Here is a 6,351-nt window from a genome sequence, read left to right as displayed (position 1 = left end):
CCATAATTTAGTTTCCCTGGTATGCCTGAGGGTTTGACTAATACCTGGAACAATCATTACCCTCCTTATGCAACGGAAACATTGTTCACATCATGGTCACAACCTATACAACCTCTTTCCCTCTGGTACGCGATACAGGACGCTGTTTGCCAAAACCAGCAGACACAAAGTCAGCTTCTGTTGAACGCTCAGAAATAGCCCCCACCCTAACCGAAGTCAAATTCCTTGTTTGTTACGCAAACCTGGCAAATAAAGCTGAATCTGAATCTGAGAGCTAACGTTATACATTGTACATATTATAATTCGAAATTCGTCCCAGCCTTTATACCACAGATACTCTAGGCCCTAGAGTATCTGTGGTATAAAGGCTGGGACGAATTTCGATATGTTATATACCCTAGAGTCTAGGGTATATAACATATAACCGCGTTGTCTGATTACAGTTTTATGAATTTTTCACAATTCACCAGCTCTTGTTTTGAAGAGAAATAACGCGCCATTCGTTTCAAAGGGAATCATGACGGTTTATACTTTCTACATGAAGTGTACGAATTTATAATTTGTACACAATTTACCAGCTCTCGTTTTGAAGGCTGAACAGACAATTTAACTGGAACTACTTAGTAGGTGTCCATATATCAGGGATTAGCCAATCAGAATCGAGTAATCCCCAAGACCATGGTATAAATGTATATATATATTTAGCTTGATAAGGACCTGCTAATAGTCTGGACCAACCTGTGAAACAGATGAAGTTAAGATGTTCTTCACAGGAGCGTTGCCTCCATGTGGAAGGTTCCACACTGGACACGCCCCCACAGGGGCTGGAGTGGTGAGAGCCTTCGTCCCATTGGCTGAAGTCCATCGGGTCACCGGACATCCAAAACCAGGAGCTTCCTAAAATGGACCTAACAACATTGACAGAGATAAAGGGTGAGCTGGTTTGAAGCAAGAATAATGTGGCCAAATATTTAGCTTTTGTAATATTCATAGTATTTCATCAGACAAAGTGATGGACAACAAGATGATCCTAAGGACTTGATTGCCTGATAGACACTAAGGTCTGGGCAGTACCTGCGCAGGCCCACCCAGAGGTGGCTGGTTAGTGGGAAGGGGGCGCGAGCCACCAGCTCATCAATCCTCTCCTGGTCTTCTGGGTCCCTGAGGCTCAGCAGGTCCCAGTGAAAGTCTCTGCAGTAGAGCAGGGCGTCTGACCAGCACAGCCGCCTCCCCACCAGAGTGATGTTCCTCCCCGTCTCCTGAATGCTGACGGAGGGTGGAGCATGCCCTAACTCTGGGGAACCAAAAGACAGTGTGGCTGTGAGGGATTACTACTCTCAGCCATTTAAGTATCCCTTTATGTCTCTTTGAGCAGACACCTTATCCCTACCTACTATTAAGACATTTAGCAGACACTTTTACATCTACCAAAGAGTCATTTCTGACACTAAATCGTCAAACAGTGTGGGATGTTTTTTAAAATGCAGATACAACACCTTCAGACACTTGGCTTTACTTTTCCCTCAGAAATCTCAGCACACGTGAACTCAATTGATGTCGACGTCTATTGGATGTCTTGGCCCATACAGAAAACCACATACTTCATATTTCACTCTGAAATATCCCAATACAGAACAGTCATGTAGATCAGTGGGGACTAACCTTTTATTTTTACCACTAAATTGTCGTCAAGACCATTCACTGACCACCTTATATGCAAACAGCAGAAAAAAGGTAAATACAAATGCAGTGCTTGAGCAAAGAGTGCCATCAAACCCTTTATACACAAGTATTACTGCAGGAAGGCCATGGCCAGTGGGAAACAGCGGAAAGAAGAAGTCAGCAACGCTGCTTATGCTACCTTTGTGTATATTCAGCAAACACCAATCAACACAAATCATCAATTGAGAACATTAGACAAACAAACCATAATACTTTGTTTACTGAATATTTATAATTAAATCTTTGATCTGTATTTTCTTTTCCTTTATCTTGCATTTGCCTCTTTCAAAAATAAAATTCCACGTACCACCTGCAGTACCCTCGTGTTCCACCAGTAGTAAGCGTACCACCTGCAGTACCCTCGTGTTCCACCAGTAGTAAGCGTATTTTTACCAAAGTGTCTTACAATACTGCCTCTGCCTACATTGCTATAACAGGTAGCCCAGAGAAAAACAAACCCCTAACGTGGCAGTGTTACTGCCATGCTCAACCAGTTGAGCTACACAAGACCAGCAGTGTTTGACCATTGACCAAATATGTTTTACCAGCAATGGTACTGGTACACCAATCCCCCTATGATGATCATGTAATGATGGACGGGGTCCCTACCTCCGTACACCTTGACCTCACAGAACTGCAGAGATTCTGGTGCATCAGAGGACCGGTAGAAGTTGATAAACCTTCCTTCCATTCCCCAACACTTGACAGTCTGAGTCAAGCAGCCTGGGTCATCATTGATGATGGCACACCTGAGCGAAAGAGAGAGAGACGATACAGTAGTCTGGTGAAGGTAGGTATCAGAGGCTAAATTCCAGTAACTGGTGTGTGTCCAAGTGTACTAGAGCAGAGCACTGGTTGTGTTTCCTATTCTATACTTTTATCCATAGACACTTAAAAGCAGGTTGAGGTCATGAGAGATAAAACCCAGAAAGATTTGCTGGGAGTCTAACAGTTTTGAGTAAATGTAGGGACGGTGACCAGTGATTCACCTTGGATTGTCATTGCCGTTGTTTGACAGTGAATCCCCGATGAGAATTTCCACGTTGTTGAGCCTCCACCTATTGGAATTCCTATTGGTGACCTCAATCTCTGACACCCGGTACACACCAGGCAGCTCCAGCCTCCACCATGCTCTAGCCTGTCCGGCGGTACAGCTGCAACTGTTGTGCTCCCACTGAGGGTCGTTGTTCCCATCGATGGAGCGTTCGGCCAGCCCTCCCGAACTGGTTGAAGACTGAATAGCCGTACCACTCAACGCTACGTTAATGCGGGCTGCAGCTAATGGAGAGTGAAACCAAAGACTAGTTTGTCAAGTTGAAAAAACATATTGAAATAATTGCCTGATTGGATAACTTGTAATCTGCCCCTAAATTGGGCACATAGAAATACCTGAAAAACCAGGTGACTTCCACAAGAGGACCAAAACACCTGGTGAAGAGAAAATACTATTTACTGAAAATAAGAAATATCTCAGCTATTATCAGCTAATATTTACAAGCATATATCCCGCAACTATGTGGATAAATGACTCTGCAACAAGTCAAGAATCGTGGCAAAGGGAGATGGGGAAAGTACTAAGCCTTGAAAAGATCAGATATCACATTCACAACAATGAAAAATTGAAATACTTTGATTAGATCTAATAATAATAGATTGAATTAATATAGCACTTTTCTAGACGCTCAAAGACGCTTCACAGTGAACGGGGGTACCTCACTCACCACCACCAGTGTGTAGCACCCACATGGGTGATGAACGGCAGCCAATCTGGGCCAGAACGCTCACCACACACCAGCTTGAGGTGGAGTGTGAGGGAATTAATGAGTCAGCCAATTATGCAGGAGGATGATTATGGGGCAAGATTGAATGAGCCTGGTTGGTCAGTTTTAGCAAGGACACCGGGGAAAACCCCTACTCTTTGCGATAAGTGCCCGAGGATCTTTATATGACCTCAGTGAGTCAGGACCTCCGTTTTACGTCTCCTCCGAAGGGCGACGCCTTCCACAGCACAGTGTCCCCGTCACTGCACTGGGATTGATGTTAAGGCCAGAGGGAAGAGTTCCACCTTTTAGCCACCACCCGACACCACCCGACACCACCTACAGCACCTGGTATTCCCAGGCGGTCTCCCATCCAAGTACTAACCAGACCCAACCATGCTTAGCTTCCGAGATCAGACGAGACCGGGCGGGTTCATAGTGGTAAGTCTGTCTGATCTGGGACCCTCCACTGTTGTACATAAAGGGCCAAGACTGAGACCTAATACTGTACACTTCTGGAAACCCTGATCAATGTTTTCTTTTGGATATTTATTTCTTATTTTAAATACTCTGTATTGAACTGCATTACATTCATGACCCTCATGCCTGTTTTGTCAATATGTGCAATGTTCAATCCGTGACAAAAATGATTTTTATATCTGTAATTTTTATATATATATATATATATATATATATATATATATATATATATATTTATTTATGTGTGTGTGTGTGTGTGTGTATAAAAAAAAAAAAAGAGTTAAGCCGTGAAAAAGTTACGGCAGGTACATTTTCATAAATTAAATTCAATGAACTGGATAATGATTAATACTGCTCCGTGGAAAACCTACCAATCAAACTGCAAATGAGACGAATGGACCCCATAGTTGATACTTGAGAAATAACCTGTTCAGATAATAAATAGTACAAGCTACTTGGTAGACATCGTATTAACATTCTTTCAAAAGTGAGGAATCTACAATCAAAAAGCAAAACAATAAAACTCTAAAAGAGTTCTCTCTCTCTGATTTGAGATTTACTCACCCGCAGAGTCGGTAGCTCAATTCAAAGGAACAACAAGAAATAGAATGGAGACACTGTGTCCATGTTCCCTTTCTCACACAGAGATCACATATTCTCTTTTATGCAGCTTGTTGACGTGTCTCACACAAAGACTTTTGGCTAATGGCTCGCTGATAACGCGTCACATGGTGTTAAATGAGCAATTTCCCGGTCCAGTCAGTATACTTATACCTAATAGTCTATACAAATTATCAGGGCTGGGTATCGTGGCCAATTTTCCTGAATCAATTCGATTTCGATTCATAAGGTTCTGAATCCATTAATCACGATTCGATTTGATTCAATCTGCTCTTAAATAATGAAAATGCCTCAACTGTGTTACAAAATACAAATGTAGCCTGCTTTATTATTATTTTTTTTAAACTTGAGCTGTAAACAAAACTGTCTCAAGTCTCAAAAAAGAACTGCAGTATTGACAGGATGACTATAGGACCCTACGGTAAATGTAATAGTTTTATCATTGTCAAAAAAACAACTGTAATAGGCTTTCTGACTGGTTTTGCCAGTCCATCTCAATTTTGCCTATTTCAGTTTAGTCTAAACTGAAATAGGTCAGCTTCCTGGTCGTTAAGTAGGAAAGCCTATGAAATGCATGCAGTGAGTATATTTAGGCCTATGTGGATGTTGCTGGCCAGTGGCTGCTACACTAATTGTGGGGCAGAGTGCTGCAGAAGGAGGGGGAGGAAGAGGAGGAAGAAGAGGAGGAGGAGAGGAGGAGGAGAGAGGTGAGAAGGAGATCAGGTTGGGCAGTCCAGAGCCAGGCAGCGGGAGGAGGAGGAGGAGAGAGACAGGCAAGAATCGGATGAGGACATGATGGGGGGCTGGATCAGAATATGGAGGAGGATATCTGTGACCTAGGGGAGATATATTGTGTGTCCATGTCGTTCTGCCAAATTGATGCTGTTTCCACACAGCTTGTAAATAAGTATACATGTGCGTTTTAGATTTTGCCATCTTGTAAGAGTTTGTTATCCTAAGGCACAACTTCTCCTTAAAAGAGAGCATCCTGCATATGACTGCTTTAGATAAGGTGAAGGTCATATAGTGGTGTAGGTCATAAAGAGACTGTTTTAGTTACTTTATTTAGCTGAAATACTTATTTTAAATTTGGATTGAGGTAGCTAAGAATCAGTCTTTCTTATCTTGGTTGGTTGCAGTAAGAGGATCTTATTGTTTGCAAATCTATGAGGTTTGCATGTGTTTAAATAATATCATTGTACGGTACTCATGACTCTTTGAATCTTTACCAGTGCTTTAACATATAGCCTACACTATATTTCCTATTGCACGCACATAAAAGAAAAGAAGAGTATTGGGAGGTGGGGGCCTGTGCCCCCGTAAAGCTCTAGGTCTAGCACCGCCCCTGCTTAGGACCATACCGAATATCCAAATAATCCAAATAATGTTTGCAAATATCCAACCACCTTCAAACTTCCCAGCTGTACAATGGGTGCAGTTGCAAGTTTCCAAGACAAGGCTAATAAGCCTGAACATGTAAAAAAATAAATCCATTCCTCGTTGACATCCCAACAGATCAAAGGGAAGTCTTTCCCCTGATCCTTCATAGAACGCGTTGACATAAAAAGTAAATTGCGGTTGCGATGGTTCACTTCAAATTGTATTATATTATCAGATTATATTCAATCGGCGGGTCAGGTGGGGTCAGGCATTCAAACTAGCAATGTCAGCCTGTGCAAATAACGATTGCAAATGTTCAACGCCGCCCATCGAGCGTCCCTGTTGGGAGAAGCTGCTAGTAATGTTTCCATCCTATCTGCATACTTTA

The 6,351-nt window shown here is 42.4% G+C and overlaps 1 pseudogene; it reads right to left on the bottom strand.

The window, feature by feature from the left end:
- Window positions 1-3,818: 3,818 nt before the first annotated feature.
- On the bottom strand, window positions 3,819-3,937 carry LOC132458334 (5S ribosomal RNA; annotated as a pseudogene).
- Between the last annotated feature and the right edge of the window lie 2,414 nt (window positions 3,938-6,351).

Source organism: Gadus macrocephalus, chromosome 5, assembly GCF_031168955.1.
Source record: "Gadus macrocephalus chromosome 5, ASM3116895v1".
Taxonomy (NCBI): domain Eukaryota; kingdom Metazoa; phylum Chordata; class Actinopteri; order Gadiformes; family Gadidae; genus Gadus; species Gadus macrocephalus.
The sequence above is the reverse complement of the archived record's forward strand: the minus strand, read 5'-3'. Positions and strand labels throughout refer to the sequence as shown.